Source organism: Protopterus annectens, chromosome 1.part0 (assembly GCF_019279795.1).
Source record: "Protopterus annectens isolate FY-2018-M chromosome 1.part0, PAN1.0, whole genome shotgun sequence".
Lineage (NCBI taxonomy): Eukaryota > Metazoa > Chordata > Ceratodontiformes > Protopteridae > Protopterus > Protopterus annectens.
The window spans coordinates 12,765,099-12,781,810 of NC_056725.1; the positions used below are offsets into that span (position 1 = coordinate 12,765,099).

At 44.7% G+C, this 16,712-nt stretch overlaps 1 protein-coding gene across 1 annotated transcript in view; it reads right to left on the reverse strand.

The window, feature by feature from the left end:
- BICRA (BRD4 interacting chromatin remodeling complex associated protein) overlaps nt 1-16,712 on the reverse strand; it is a 2,119,634-nt gene that overhangs the window by 1,141,757 nt on the left and 961,165 nt on the right. The window lies entirely within an intron of this gene.

A 16,712-nucleotide genomic window follows, 5' to 3' on the forward strand; every position in this document is an offset into this window, starting at 1 on the left:
CTTCAGGAAGGCTGTGTGGGGTTCCTGAGTTTGAGAGGGTGGCCTGTAGCATGCTACAAATTGTAGAGCAGTTTTGCCTATGGTTAATTGCACCTGGATGGTTTCCGATGCTTCGTGCGTTGCCACCAACCTGGAGGTGTGGGTATCCTTGATGAATATGGATACACCCCCTCCTTTTGTGGTGTGGTCCGGGTTTTGGGGCCGGAACGCATGATATGAGGTAAAACCTGATAGTGCCAGGGTGCTCTCAGGAGCCTTGAACCAGGTTTCAGTCACAGCACAGACATCGATGTTCTCCATACGGAGAAGGGCCTCGAGAGCGTGCATTTTGAGATTTAGACTTCTGGCATTGAGCAGCATTACCCTTAGTTTCTTCCCATTTTTGTTTTTTAGGGTGGTAGGTTTAGAATTTGAGCCTTGCCTAAAAAAGGCAGTATGGGGGTGGCAAGAGCCTTAGCCAATATCCGGAATCCCAGGGGTGACAGGTGCAAGCCGTCCCTTGCGAAGCAGCGTGGCTTGTCAAGCATGTCATCCCAGGCAGACAGACACTGGATTCCCTTTGAATGACACCAGAAATTAAGCCAATTGTTAAAGCTGATCATCTTGTCTCTATGTTGTGGCATCATTCTTGGTGAAGGAAGGATACTGCTCAGGGTCAGGGTCAGGGTCATACCTGCCTGGACTACATAATCAGAGAGCTCCTCTATGTCTCTTTTCATGTAGTCCAGGGAGGTACGTCTCAGGTCGTTCACACCAGCATGGACAATGACTGTGTCATATTTGTACTTGCTGTGGAGTGACCCGAGTGCTTGTGCTATGTGGTGGATTCTAGCGCCCGATAGACAGCTTACTGTGACCCTCTCCTTGTTCAGCCTGGTGAGTGGGACGTCAGTGTGTCTGACTATGGAGTCACCTATGACAAGTATGTTTGGTGTTGTATTTGGCCTTAAGGGCTGTGACTGCTTTGCACACTGATTTTGTGGTTTATGTGTTGCCTGTAGTGCGTCATGAGGTGGCAGTTGCTTGGATGTCTGCTTTGGAGGCCTCTGCTGTTTAGGTAAATTTTTGCTCAGAGCCTCCGAGTATGACTTTGTGTGTTTATGTGTTTGATTCATTGTTGTGATAGCTTTATGTGAGACTGGTTTTGTGGTGTGTGTAGTTGCCTTCTCCTCCTGTCTGGTCTTGCCAGTCCTGAGTTGAGAGAGCTCAGCCTCCAGTTTGGCTAAATAGCTGCATCTCTCGCAAGTATTTGTGTTATATGGGAGGAGGAGAGGGTTGTCAGTGTACATGAGGCAATTGTAACATTGCCTCAATATTCCCAAATTCACCAACTGGACAGGAGAGGACGCCAGCATCTGGCCCTTCGACATGCTAGAGAAATTTAGAAGTTAGGGGTGTAACTGAATAAGAGAGGACTTAGTAAGGAAGTGGGTACTCCTGGGGGGGTTTTGCTAGTGAGGGACTTTGTATAATACAGAAGTGCTAAACCTGAAAAGAAGATGCTTTTAAGACAAGTAAAAGCTTTTAGGAACAAGTGCTGCACTTTTTAGTTAAGGGATATACTGTTTAGATTACTAGTAGAGCAGTTCTAAGGGAAAAAATGAAGAACAGACTTTATGGAGCCAGAAAAAGTTTAACCTTGTTAAACCGGCGCTGCCCGATGATGCTCTAGTGGAAACTCCGCGCTAAAGCGTGCTTGACAGCAGGGGCTGGAAAGAGCCAGGAATTTACCCAAAACAGCCAATAAAACTACAGTTTCAAGTCAGTAACCACTCCCACGGGGCAGGGAAGCAGCTCAATGTTTATCACTGCCACTGATCAACAGAGAGACTTTCCTTTAGCCCAAGCAAAAATGGCCTCACAGAAACTTACAAAACAGTTCAAGAACAGCAAGCCTGTAACTTGAACTTTTTTAAATCTCAGAAAAGTGGGAAAAAAGCAAGATTTTTTTTTTGTTTTTGTTTTTTCAGAGAGAGCAGAGGTTCATAAGTAATATCAAGTTATAACAGTGCAGTAAATGACCCCACACAAGAGTGCTAGGTCAAAGACAGAAAATATGCAAGTTCTGAGAAAAAAACTATTTTAAAATTAAGTGCAAGCAGGAAATTCAGTATACAGCTTTTGGTTGTGCTCTAAATACAGCTACTAATGCAGAAATCAAGTTTAACAAGCTAGAAAATGCTCAAACTAGCCAGCTTTGCAGAAAAACTTATCAAATAAACAGAGGAAAAATACTTAAAATCTCAAAAGTGGCTCCTTTCTTCTCTCAGCGTTTTCTCCTCTTGGTGGGTGCTTCACCAACAGCCAACAAGCCTGAAAAGATGCCAAAACCACGAGGCAACTAGGTTTTAAGAGAGGAAGATGAAGGAGTTTTGGAAATTACCCCTTTTGGCCAATAAAACTACTGTTTCAAGTCAGTAACCACTCCCACAGGGGGCAGGGAAGCAGCTCAATGTTTATCACTGCCACTGATCAACAGAGAGACTTTCCTTTAGCCCAAGCAAAAATGGCCTCACAGAAACTTACAAAACAGTTCAAGAACAGCAGCTTTAAAGAAGACTTCGGTTTCCAATTTTTCGTAAATTCAGGAGCTGGCCGACCGGCACTTGCCAACTGCTTCTGCTTCGGGCACCGCACAGCAAAAAAGACTGAAGAAAATGGCGTCGGCTGTGTCTTGTATACCCCTGTCGCACTGATGTCAGGAAAGAAAGCGACAACAACCGACGCCGGACCAAGACTTTGGAATTCGGCCGACCGAGGGACCGCCTGATGGCAGAGAACCCATATGTGATTGCTGTAGCTGTATGCACGATGAACATCGAAAATTTCAGGAGTTGGCCGACCGGCACTTGCGAAATGCTTTCTGCTTCAGGCACCGCGCGGCATGAAAGACTGATTAAAATGGCGTTGGCTGAATGTTTTATACCCCTGGCGACCTGACATCATGGAAGAGGAGACAGCAACCGATGCAGGACCCAATACTTTGTTATGCAGGCCGACTGAGGGCAACCTGCCAGCAGATTACCCAAATGCAATGACTGCAACAGTGAAACAAGAAGAACATCAGCCAGTAACATTTTTTGTAAATCTTAACAATATTAACCTATTTTTAGGCAGATTAATTACTCTGCATTTAAAAAAATCATGCATTTACCCTTCATCACTTCTACCCTTGCCTATTAACCTGTTGTCTTTGTTTTATGGGTCTTGCAAATTTACTCCGTGCCTTTTGTGTCAGGTCTCTGAACTGCAGCCAAAGAAACCATTTTATAACACATTTGTCATTATTTCCTAATCATTTCCTCACTTCCAATTTTGAAATCTCTTCCATCATTGAAATATTTGTGTATCAAGGACCATCATGGATTTCCCCTTTTTTCAACAAGTAGGATCAATTCAATAAGTCCTTCTGATTCTTGGCCATGTTAGCTCTCGAATCAAAACTTAAGAAAAACAAACTTTTGAATAGTTAAAATCATAGTGCTGTTTTTTTTTTTTTTTTTTTTAAACAAGTCTTGTATGAAGGTTTCCATTTCTGGGCATGGCCCCCTGCCCTCAAAATGGTCCTTATCTCCCACTTGTACATTTACTGCTGGAAACATTTTTGAAGCCTACATGAGAAAATACTCATGCAGGCAATGAAATGTAAACAGCCTAAATTTTTTTGCCTTGATAGCACATGTAAATGAAAGATGTCAGCGAGTCCATTCAGCCCATTCTAAGGTTATATACACCATTTGCCTTCCCAGTCCTAACTTTTCAGACCGATGGTGTATTCTGTCACGATAAATCCTGTATGCGTTCATTCAACAAGTTTTCTGCAACACCGTAAACAGTCCTTCGTTTAGTTAAAACATACACTGAAGAAGAAAAGTCTACAGACCTTTCTGTTAGCTATTGCCACTGTGGAGCAACCTATCTCTGTTTTTGCTCCTTCCCATGTTATTTCGAGCACCGCCCCCTTAAATTTGTTCCCAATAAATTTGGGATTTGTTCCTTTTCCATTCATTTACTACTTGGTTATCTCTCCTGTGACTTGATAAACATAATGGGAGAATTTCTCCTCTCCAAGGCTCTCAGCTCTTTATTCCACAGTATTATATCTATTCTATCTTATTTTCCATCCTCGCTCTCTTCAAACTTTCGAATGCCTAATAATGCTCAAATAACAATCTGGTATTCCCTCAGCAAATCAGTCATGTGCTAAAAGCTTTTTTTGTTGTTTTTAATCATGATACACACTCCTGGGTACTGCATAAAATACCATCATCTAAGATGTGGAACTTTGTAGTACTCATAATTCTGGCACTGCCAGCCACCCCATCTCTATGAGCATCAAAAGCTTTTCCCAGGCTATGCTGGAATGCTTACTCTCCATCTAAGCAGCTACCAGCTTTAATTCGGGTGAAGTATAGGAAGGCTTCTCTCATACAGATTAGCTACAAACATCTTAACTGCCTGAATTTTCTGACTGAATGCAATGAATCTTCCTTTTTTGAGATTAGTCAGTATTCTGAATTCATCTAATGAAATTATCAGATTCCTTAAAAGTATCTGTCAAGGTATTTAACCTGATGTGTCCACAAAGGTACTGATGGGCATGAAATTAAATTATGGTTGATAGTTCAGAGCCATATCTTTTGTCTTATTTTATGGAATGTCCCTAATATTGGAAACATCCACATTAAATCTCTTTCTAGATTTGCACTGACTAGTAAAACTTGGTAATAACTTACCATAACTGCAGATGTTTGAGCAGATCAATATTGCAGGACTGTGTCCCAGGACTTCTTGCAATGCTGAAGCCCACAGCTGATCCAAATAACAGAATGTTTCACCATCCCCGAGGAGCAGAAATCCTTGCAGTTTGACATCATGACATTAGCCATATAAAGGTTTGTTGGCTGGTACCATCTTTATGACTCTCTGAAGTCTGATATACCTCAGACAGAGCACAACCTGCCCCACAGACCCTTTTGACAGCCGGAGACAATGTGCTAGAAGGTAACAGAGTAAGTAAGGAGGAAATGGTGGGGTACCCGCCCCAAACCCAAGGGCAGTGGAGAAGAGGGGTAATAAAGGAGAAAAGGGTGACCTATTCGAACATCCACAATTACTAAGCTATCTACAAAAAGTACAGTTGTGTACACTTACCTTAAATGTAGATGTTAGAGTGTATTCACTGTTGCAGTCATCACACTTGGGTTATCTGCTTGCAGGTAACCCTCAGTCGGCCTGAATACTTGAGTCTTGGGATTTCTGCGTCGGATGCTGTCACGTCATTCATGACGTCAGGTCATCAGGGGTATAAAACATGTAGCCGATGCCATTACATCAGTTTTTCTTGCCCCAGATGTCAGCAACCCCAAAAATAGGGAGCAATCAAATGGTGTGGAACACCTCCAGTAAAAAGTAAATAGCATTTCCGTAAGATATGGCCAAAAAAAGAGGATAGGTAGAAAGTTTAGAAAGGCAGGGGGCTGGAGGGAAGGTAACCAGGATTGCAACAGTGAATACACTCAAACATCTACATTTATGGTAAGTGTACACAACTGTAGTATGTTCTTTGTGTTTCACTGTTGCAGTCATCACACTTGGGTTGATTTCCAAAGAAGAGGAAGGGTGGAGCCAGTCAGGAAGTAGTAGGGCTGACTACCAGGCCTTGTAAGACTGCTGTGGCAAATCCTGCTCTGGATTTAGAAAAGCTAGGTAAGTGGTAATGCTTGGTGAAGGTGTGTACAGAACTCAAGGTTACAGCTTCCAGGACGCCCCTAGTAGGGACTCACCTGAGAATAGCTGTAGAGGTTGAGGTAGCCTTAATGGAATGAGGCCTGATCCCCAGTGGGGTAGGTTTTCCATGGTGTTTGCAGCAGAAATGGATGCAGTGTGCTATCCATTTAGAGAGGGTTTGTTTCGAAATGGCCTTGCCCTCTGTCCCTGTAGCAAAGCTGACTAGCAGCTGGTCAGATTTTCTGTAAGACTTAGTCCTATCAAGGTAGAACCTGAGTTGTCTGTGCATGTCCAATGAGTGCAGGATCCTTTCCCCTTTATTCTGAGGATTAGGGAAAAAGGTTGGTAAATGGATGGATTGGTTTAGAGCCACACCAGACACCACCTTGGGCATAAAAGATGTATTAGTCCTGAGGGAAACCCTGTCAGCATGGGAAATAACGAAGGGTTCCACAGCCATTAGTGCCTGTAACTCACTCTTCTTGCTGAAGTGATGGCTGGAAGTAAGGCTGTTTTCCAAGAGAGGAATTTTAACATTGCTGAAGCAGCAGGCTCAAAAAGGGGGAAGCATGAGCTTCTCTAGTACAAAGTTAAGGTCCCAGGCCGGGGTGGGCGCTCTCCTCAGGGGTCTTAAATTGTTAGCTCCTCTCAGAAACTGTGTGTCCAGAGGGTGAGAAAAGAGGGGTGGCTCAGTGTTAATGAGCTGACATGGCCGAGGCATGAATCTTAATTGATGAAAAGGATAGGCCTTTGTGGAGCAGCTCTGCTAGGTAATCTAGGATTTGAGGCAAGGAGGGCACGGCTGTGTCCTTCCCTTGAAAATGGCTCCAAGAACAGTATCTATTCCACTTTTCTGAATAGGATTTCCTAGTACTGGGCCTCCTGGCCTCAAGGATAACATCCAGCAACTGTTTGCTGAGGGTTGCTGGTGATGTATTCAGGGAATAAGCCAGGTTGCCAGGTTCAGGGTTTGCAGCTGAGGATGCCAAATCTCTCCCTCCTGCTGGGACAGCAGAGAGGGGGTCTGATGTAAATGCCAGGGTGGCACCGCTCAGATTGAGTAGGAGTGGGTATCAGTGCTGGCGTAGCCAGTCTGGTGCAATAAGGATTGTCCTTGGCCTGTCCTGTTTGATCTTGAAGAGTACTTTTGGAAGGAGGAGCAGAAGGGGAAAGGCGTTGATTGAGAGGTTTTCCCATGTGAATGATAGGGCATCCAGTTTCCAAGCTTGGCTGTGGGGAATTCAGGTGCAAAATTTGTTTAGTTGATGGTTTTGGGGGAACACAAAGAGGTCCACCTCTGGTGTCCCCCACCTGTGTATTAGAAGTTTGAATGAGTTTGGTTCCAGTTTCCACTTGTGTGGTTCCATTAGATTTCTGCTTAAGTCGTTTGTCAGTGAATTTTGTTTGCCTGGCAGGAATTGAGCTTGCAGGTGCACTTGGTTGCTTAAGGCTGTGTTCCTCAGAGCCATGCCAAACATGCAGAGTGGGTAGGAGTGAGTTCACCCCTGCTTGTTTATGTACCACAACTGTGGTGTTGTCTGTCTATCAGGAGTTGCCCTGGCAGGAAAAGGTATTTGAAGGCCTGTCAGTGCATTCTGTACAGCTAACATTTCTTCTAATGCATAGTCTGATGCATCTGTTGTTACGGTTTGGGCAGCAGGGTGTGGTGTGAAAGGTAGTCCCTTGTTTTGGTGGCAAGCCTCTGCCCACCAAAGGAACTCTAGGCGTAGGCAAGGTATGACAGGAATCATTGCTTCTAGGCTTTGAGAATGTTGACACCATAGGCTTTTTAGGTACCACTGTAGTTTCCTCATATGCAGTCTAGCATGTGGAATTAGAAGAATGCAGGAGGCCATGAACTCCGAGGCTTGCAGTATTTGTCTTGTAGATAGCAGGGTTTTTGTGGCCACTTGTTTGAAGTAGGTCATCAAATAAATCTGCTTTTCTGGCATGAGGTAAGCTATCTGGGAAGTTGTATTCAAGCTTGCTCCCAGAAATATAATTTGTTGACAGGGTACCAGCTGTGATTTCTTTTCATTTATGGTGTATCCCAGACAAGTGAGAACCCTTTTTACAAAGGCCAGATGATTCAAAAGTATGTCCTGGCTTTCTGCCTGAATTAGAAAATTGTCCAGGTATGGGTATATTTGAATATTTCTTTGCCTGCAAAATGCAATAACTGGAGCTAGACACTTTGTGAATACCCTGGGTGCAGTAGATAAGCCAAAGGGCAGTGCAGAGAAAGTACAGTTTTGTACCTACCATAAATGTAGATGTTCGAGTGCTAATACAGCTGCAGTCATAACAGATGGGGTTATCCTGCCATCAGGCAGGTCCTCGGTCAGCTGAACTCCAAAGTCTAGGTCCGGCGGCGGTTGTTGTCGCTTCTTCCCGGACGTCAGTGCGGCAGGGGTATAAAAAAAACAGCCGACGCCATTTTCTTCAGTTTTTCTTGCCCCAGATGTCAGGTGCCCCCAGAAGGAAGACAAAACATAAACTTATGTAATAATACAATGTAATATAATCAAAAAACAGTAGTTTGCAACAAATACACCATAAAGAATACCCCAATCAGGTTGTATGAGGAGGTGTTTGTCATAAGGCCTGTCCCAAGAGGGGATGGAGGGAGGGAAACCTGGACTGCAGCTGTATTAGCACTCGAACATCTACATTTATGGTAGGTACAAAACTGTACTATGTTTATCGTGCATACAGCTGCAGTCATAACAGATGGGTAGAATCCCAAAGCTAAATAGGGGTGGCAGGCACTAAGTGGAACTAGGAGGAGCAAGGATGCCCTGCAAGACTGCTGTGGCAAAGCCCGCTCTAGATTTAGAGTATAGTGGAAGGTGATAGTGCTTGGAGAAAGTGTGCACAGAAGTCCAAGTGGCTGCTTCCAAAATATCCTTGGTAGGAACCCCCCTGAGGAAAGCTGCAGAGGTAGCTGCGGCCCTTGTGGAGTGATATGCATATGCAGTGGGCTATCCATTTTGAGATTGTCTGTTTGGAAATAGCCTTTCCTTGAGCACCTGTAGCATAGGACACAAGGAGTTGCTCTGACTTTCTGAATGGCTTTGTCCTGTCCAAATAATAACAAAGTTGTCTGTGAATGTCCAAGGAATGTAGTAGTCTTTCCCCTTTGTTTTGTGGGTTAGGATAAAAGGTAGGTAAGTGGATAGTCTGATTCAAGGCTACACTGGATACTACCTTTGGCATAAAGGAAGGGTTGGTTCGTAAGGAAACTCTGTCCTGATGGAAAATGATGAAAGGTTGCACCGCCATGAGGGCTTGTAGTTCCGAAACCCTGCGTGCTGAGGTGATAGCCAGAAGGAAGGCAGTTTTCCATGACAAATATTGTAGTTCTGTTGAGGCAGCTGGCTCAAATGGAGGCAGTCAGTTTTTCTACAATGAAGTTGAGGTCCCAAGCAGGTACTGGTGGTTTCTTTGGGGGTTTTATATTCTTAGCCCCTCTGAGGAACTGTCTTAAGAGAGGATGAGAGAATAAAGGAGGATCAGTGTTGTACTGTGCAGAAATGGCTGAAGCATGGATCTTGATGGAGGAGAAGGAAAGTCCACTGTTTAACATGTCAGCTAGGTACTGTAATATTTGAGGTAAATTTAGAACCCGAGGATTCTGGCCCTTTTTCTGAGGCACAAAACTGTTTCCATTTGGCGGAGTAGGCTTTTCTAGTTGAAGGTCTTCTGGCCTCCAAGATTACATCCTGCACCTCCTTGGAGAGGAGGGTCTGTTGGGAAATCAAGGAATCCTCCATGCGGCTAGATTGAGGGTTTTAAGCTGACTGTGAAGAGTTTTGAAGTTGTGCTGGGTCAACAGAAGAGGCAGGATCCATGGAGGGGAATGAGTCAGGCTCTTCAGGAGTGGATACCAGTGTTGTCTTGGCCAGTCTGGAGCAATGAGAATCATCTTTGGCCCCTCTGCTCTGGCTTTTAATAGAACTTTGGGCAGCAGAGGAAGACGTGGAAAGGCATAGACTGTCAATGTTGTCCAATTGAAAGAAAGTGCGTCCACTTTCCAGGCCTGTGGATGATAGGTCTTTGAGCAAAATTTTTTCAGTTGGTAATTTTTGTGGGTAGCAAAGAGATCTATGTCTGGCCGTCCCCATGCCTGAATTATCTTTGCGAAAACTTGAGGATGCAACTTCCATTCGTGTGGATCTGTCATATTTCTGCTTAGGTTGTCTGCCAGCGTGTTTTCCTTCCCTGGCAGGAATTGTGCTTGAAGTTGGATTTGCAATTCCAGAGCCATGTTCCAAAGGGACAAGGCTAGTCTGCACAGGGGGTATGAATGAGTTCCTCCCTGTTTGTTTATGTACCACATCACTGTGGTGTTGTCTGTCCTTATCAATAGCTGGCCTGGATGCAGTAGGTCTTTGAAGGCCATAATAGCATTTTGTACTGCTAGCATTTCCTTTTGATTGATGTGTAGGTGCTTCTCTTTTTGGGACCATTTGCCCTGAATGCACTGATCTGTCATGTGCGCCCCCCAGGCATAGTCCGAGGCGTCTGTTGTGATGATTTGATTTGCTTGAGGCATGCAGAAGGGGAGACCTATGTTTCTTTAGCATGCTTGAGCCCACCACAGAAATTCCTTTGGAAGACATGGAATGAGTGGTATAACTGTTTCCAAACTGTGGCTGTGTTGAGACCATAAGTTTTTAGGTACCATTGAAGTTTCCTCATATGCAACTTTACACATGGGATCAGTAGGATGCAAGATGCCATGAATCCCAGAGCCTGCAGAACTTTCCTTGCAGTCAGCCTGGTGAAGGTTGCCATTTTTCTGAAGTATTGAGATAGTTGCCCTTGCTTCTCTGGCGTGAGGTAGGCCATCTGGGTGTTTGTATTCAAGCTGGCACCCAGGAAAATTATTGCTTGAGAGGGTATTAGTTTTGATTTCTTTTTGTTGACTGTGTATCCCAGAAAGTTCAACAATTTTATTACAAAGGCCAGGTGTTTCAGAAGTATGTGCTTGCTGTCCGCTTGGATCAGGCAGTCATCCAGATATGGGTATATTTGTATCCCTTGAAGTCTGCAGAAGGCAATTACTGATGCCAGGCATTTCGTAAACACTCTGGGCGCAGTAGATAAGCCAAAGGGCAATGCAGAGAATTGATAATGGGTTGAACCTGCAAGAAATCTGCGGTATCTTCTGCAATCTTGTCTGATAGGGACATGCAGGTATGCCTCCTTGAGGTCCAATGTTACCAGCCAAGACTCCTTGCCCAGCATGGGAAGAAGCTACTGTAATGTGAGCATCTTGAATTTTGGTACGAGTAAATATGTGTTTAGAATGGATAGGTCCAAAATAGGTCTCCAATCTTTGTCCTCCTTTGGTACCAGAAATAGTCTGGAATAAAAACCTTGACCCTGTTCTTTTGCAGGCACCTCTTGAATAGCTTTCATGTCCATGAGAGCTGAAATTTGTTTTTGTGCCTCTGCCCTTTGATTTTGTGGCAGGTTTGGCATGCCTCTCATTTTTGGAAGGGTGTGAAAGTGGAATCTGTAGCCTCTGTCTATAATGTCCAGGATCCATTTGTCTTTTGTGACAATATGCCAATTTTTTGAAAATAATGCCAGTTTTCCGCCTAAAGGTGCTGCCATTAAAGCTTTGCTTGGCATGCAAAGGGGAAAGTCATTGTGTCTGCTTTCTGAATGGTTGTGATCTATCTTCTCCACCTCTTGGTGTAGGTGCTTGCCATTGTCTGGCTTTAAATGATCCTTGAGATTGCCCTCTACCCCTCGGGCGCCTGTATCTACCTCTTTGAGGTCTGTCCGTGGCTGGAAAGGACCAATTTTTTGAAGGCCAGTTTCTCAGCTTTAACACCAAACAATACATCTTTTTGAAGAGGTGCATCTAGTAATTTAGCTTTGACATGATCTGGTAAGGTTTGCTCTTTGAGCCAAGCATGTCTACGTATGACAGACCCTGTAACAGCAGCTCTACATGAGGCCTCTAAAGCATCAAAACCACATTGCAAGGTATGTTTACCCACGTGCTCTGCACTATGCAACAAATCCTGCAACTCCTTTAAATCTGGTTGTTCAGGTTGTGTCATTTTGCTTTTCAACTGAGATAACAAAAACTGTTGATACTTTAACATATGGAACTGACAGTTTAATGCCCTCATGGTTAAAGTGACCGAGGTGTATACCTTTTCCCCCCACCTTTCTAAAGCTCTGGAATCCCTCTCTGAAGGTAATGGGTTTTTGGCAGTAGAGGCCTTAATTCCCTTGGGACCCTGTGAAATAGTTTCTGGGTCGGCAGCATGGCTTTTGTATAGGAATTGGTGTGAATCAGGAACCCGGTAATACCTGTCAGGTTTAACAGGAGCAGGAGGTAAAGAATCTGGGTTGAGGCTGGCTTCTGTGTACACATCATCTAATATATCTAAGACAGGAGGGATAGCCAGAGGCCTATGCTGGCGGAGCAAGAGAAAATCCCTGAGCCTTTTCTTGGAATCTGAGTAATCTTGGCCTTCCCAGTGAAAGTGTTCCCTCAAGGTATGTAAGGTTTCCCCAAAAGAATAGTACTCAGGGGGGAGACCGAGGGAATGGACTCCTCAGCATCAGAATCTTCAAAAGGGGAATATGAATATTCCTGGTCCTCAGAATGTTCTGAGGTAATAGAGGCTTGGTCTGAGGAAAGGTAGTCTTCCTCCAGTCTGGGCCTTTTGTCCGAGGGTGGTTGAGAACCCCTGATAAGAGTAATCAAATCCTCTGCCATTTTGAGCATCTGTTTTTTAGGCATGGGGCCTTGAGAGGGGCTCTGTGGAGCTTGTCTTTTAGTTTCCATGGCTGCTTTAGATTTTGTGAAAGCCTTAATGGAAAAAGAGGAAGGCCTGAAGACACCTTGAGAGGTGGCAGGTCTGTCTAAACTCTGAGTTTCCCCGCCAAGAGTGGCGTCGGTATCTGTAGTCGGAGTGGGGGCCGAGGAGCCTGCGACCTAGGGCACAGAAGACACTGCTAAAGAAGCGTCATCGGTACTTGGGGGGCTGCGTAGGTGCCTCGCTGAGAACCAGAGCACCTGTAGCCGGCTTTAGCGTGATGTCGGTAGAAGTCGCGGACCTAGTATGTCGGTCCTTATCTTTGCGTCTTTTACTCAAAACTGGAGTCGGAGTATCCGACGACATAATGTAATTAAATTTTTTACCAAAATAGTGCTGGGCGAACTCCGCCCGACGCTTAATAGTGCGTTTCTTGAATCTAGCACAAAAACGACAGGCTGAGACATCGTGGTCTGGGCCTAAGCAAGGAATGCAGAAGGAATGGAAATCCTTATGCGGTACTTGCTTCCCACAAGAAATGCAATTATTAACTTGGTTTGACATCGGTCTGAGGCAAGAAAAGTTTCCCCAATGGGGTACTTAGCTTTCAAGAAGACTTTCCTGAAAAATTTTCGTAAATCTCAGGAGCTGGCCGACCGGCACTTGCAAACTGCTTCTGCTTCGGGCACCACGCAGCAAGAAAGACTGAAGAAAATGGCGTTGGCTGGTTCTTTTATACCCCTGCCACAATGACGTCAGGGAAGAAGCGACGACAACCGACGCCGGACCTAGACTTTGGAATTCGGCCGACCGAGGACCCGCCCGACGGCAGGATAACCCCATCTGTTATGACTGCAGCTGTATGCACGATGAACATCTGATAGTGTGTGTAGCCCGCTTTGAAGCATAAGTATTGTCTGCAAGATTCCCTGATTGGGATGTGCAGGTATGCTTCTTTTAAATCTAGTATTGTCAACCAGGTGTCTTTGCCTAGCATAGGAAGTAATTGAAGACTCAGCATCTTGAATTTTGGAATCTCCAAAAAGGTGTAGGAGTAGACAGGTCCAGGATAGGACACCATGAATGGTCTTTTCTGGGTACCAGGAAAAGTCTCGAGTAGAAACCTTGTCGCCTTTCCTCTTCTGGTACCAGTTGAATAGCCCCCATGCTTAAGAGAGAAAAGTACTTGTTTTTGGGCCTCTGCCCACTGATTTGGGGTAGGTCTGGCCACCCACTTGGTGTTGGCAATGGGTGGAAGTGAAATCTGTATCCATGGGACACTATATTTAAAACCCATTTGTCCTGGGTAATGAGTTCCCAATTCTTTGCATGAAGAGCAATCTTTCCCCCCAAAGGGGCAGTCAGATAAGTGCTTGGAAATTTTAAAAGGAAGTCATTGAGACAGTTTACCACAGGAGGGAGTCTTATTACTCCCAGACTTGGAAGTGGAGGCCCCCACTGCTTAGTTCTGAGAGTCCCCTGAGACTGAAACCTGGGGTTTTTGCTGTGTCTGGGTTTGGCTTGAGAAGACCTGGAAGGGGCTGGAAAGGACCAATTCTTAGAGGGCCGGTGCCTACTAAATATAGGAGGCTGAACTTATAAAAAATCTTTAACAGTTTGCATAGATTTAGCTTTATCTTCCATCTTTTTAAGAACTTCCTCAGCCTTGTTGCCAAACAGGCGGTCCTGATTTAAAGGAGCATCCAACATTTTAGCTTTAACATGATCAGGCAAAGATTGCTCCTTAAGCCAAGCATGCCTTCTGAACACAGACCCAGTAACAGTAGCCCTGCAAGAGGCCTCTAATAAATCAAAACCACATTTCAAAGTATGTTTTCCAACTTGTTAGGCAGAATGCCTTAAATCCTGTAATTCTTTACTTTCCACACAGTCAGGAATCAACATCATTTTCTGTTTAAGCAGTCCAATGACATGTTGCTGATATTTTAACATATGAAACTGGCAGTTTAAAGCCCTAACGGCCAGGGTTGCAGAAGTGTAAACCTTCTTACCCCATCTATCCAGCGCCCTGGAGTCTCTATCAGAAGGGGTAGGATTTTTAGCAGTAGAAGCCTTAATGCCCTTGGGCCCCTGTGAAATAGTCTCTGGATCTGCAATAGGATTTTTGAAAAGGAACTTGTGGGACTCAGGGATCCTGTAGTATCTGTCAGGTTTACTGGAAGCAGGAGGCAGGGAATCATGGGCCAAAATGGATTCCGAGAAAGCATCATCAACAATGTGTAGTACAGGAGGAATAGCCAAAGGCCTATGCTGAGGTAGGAGAAGGAAATCCCTAAGCCTCTTTTTTGAATCAGAAAAATCCTGGCTTTCCCAGTGGAAATGCTCCCTTACAGTATGTAAGATTTCCCCAAAAGAAAAATCCTCAGGAAGGGAACCAGAGGGAATAGAGTCCTCTGCATCAGAATCCTCATAAGTAAATAAGGACAAATCCAGGTCATCAGAAGAGTCAGAAAAAACAGAATCGTGATCCGAAGATTCATAATCAAGCTCAGTCCTAGGCCTCTTAAAAGGGTGTGGGGGCAGGTTCGGCTACCTCTGATTAGAGTTACTAGATCTTCACCCATTCTTATTTGTTTTTTAGGCATAGAGGCCTGGGCATCATTTTTTTAGACATGGATCAAGATTTAGGCCTAAGTAATGAAGGAGGCATCAATTTAATATGCAAGTCCGTAGGCCTGAATGCACCCTCAGAAGCCAGTGCCTGCACAGTGGCTCCAAAGCCATCCAAGGTAGAGACATCCACGGGGGTCATAGTTGAAGCATCTCGAGGCATACCAGACTCCAAATGGGTCTCAGTAGAGGCCTGCGAATCAGAAGTAGCGGGCATCAGGGGCTGCGAAAGCGCCTCACTAAGTACCAGCAAACTGACGACTGGCTTAGAAGAAGCGTCGTCGGCAGTTTTGGATCTCAGTGGTCTGTCTCCGTCTTTATCTTTGCGTTTTTTCAGAATCCCAGTAGTCGGATGGCTAACCGACAACATTTCTGGATAATTAAACCGAGAACCAAAATATTTAGAGGCAAAAATATATCGATGACAGATAGTGCGCTGATTAAATAAAGCACAGAACCGACAGCAAGGTACGTCGTGGTCAGGGCCTAGGCAAAGAATACAGTATGAATGAAAATCTTTATGAGGTATTTGCTTTCCACAAGTAATGCAATTATTAACTTTTCTGACATCGGTAAGGAGCAAGAAAAAGTTTCCACAACGGGGTACTTGGCTTTTAGTTGAAGACTTCAGTTCTGAAACTTGAAAACGAAAATTTCAGGAGTCGGCCGACCGGCACTTGCGAACTGCTTCTGCTTCGGGCACCGCACGGCAAGAAAGACTGATGTAATGGCGTCGGCTGCATGTTTTATACCCCCGACGTCATGGAAGAAGGGACAGCAACTGACGCAGGACCCAAGACTTTGTTAATCAGGCCAATTGAGGGCAACCTGCAAGCAGATTACCCAAATGTAATGACTGCAACAGTGAAATACGAAGAACATCCACACTGCAAAGTATGCTTACCAACTTGGTTTGCAGAATGTATTAAGTCTTGCAAGTCCTTATTTTCTGCAGGAATCCGCAACAATTTTTGTTTAATTAGATCAATAATATGCTGCTGGTACTTCAACACGTGAAACTGGCAATTTAAAGCCCTGATGGTAACAGTTGCAGAGATATAAACCTTCTCACTCCATCTGTCTAGAGCCCTAGAATCCCTGTACGAAGGGGTAGGGTTTTTGGCTGTAGAGGCCTTAATACCTTTAGGTCCCTGGGAAATGGTCTCTGCATCCGCAGTGGGATTTTTATAGAGAAATTTGTGAGAGTCGGGAACTCTGTATTATCTGTCAGGCTTTCTAGGAGCAGGTGGTACAGTATCAGAGGTAAGGCTGGATTCCATGAAGACATCATTTACAATACCCAGGACAGGGGGAATAGCTAGAGGCCTATGCTGAGGCAAGTCTAGAAATTCTCTGAGTCTCTCTTTGGACTGTGGGTAGTCCTGGCATTCCCAGTGGAAATGCTCTCAGGGTATTGCAAGGTTTCACTGAAAGAAAAGTCCTCTGGGGGCAAGGCTGAGGGTACTGAATTCTCTGCATCTGAGTCCTCATAGGTAGATAAGGGTATTTCCTGGTAATCACAGGGGTCAGAGTCATCAGACTCATGGTCTGAAGAATCAGAAGGAA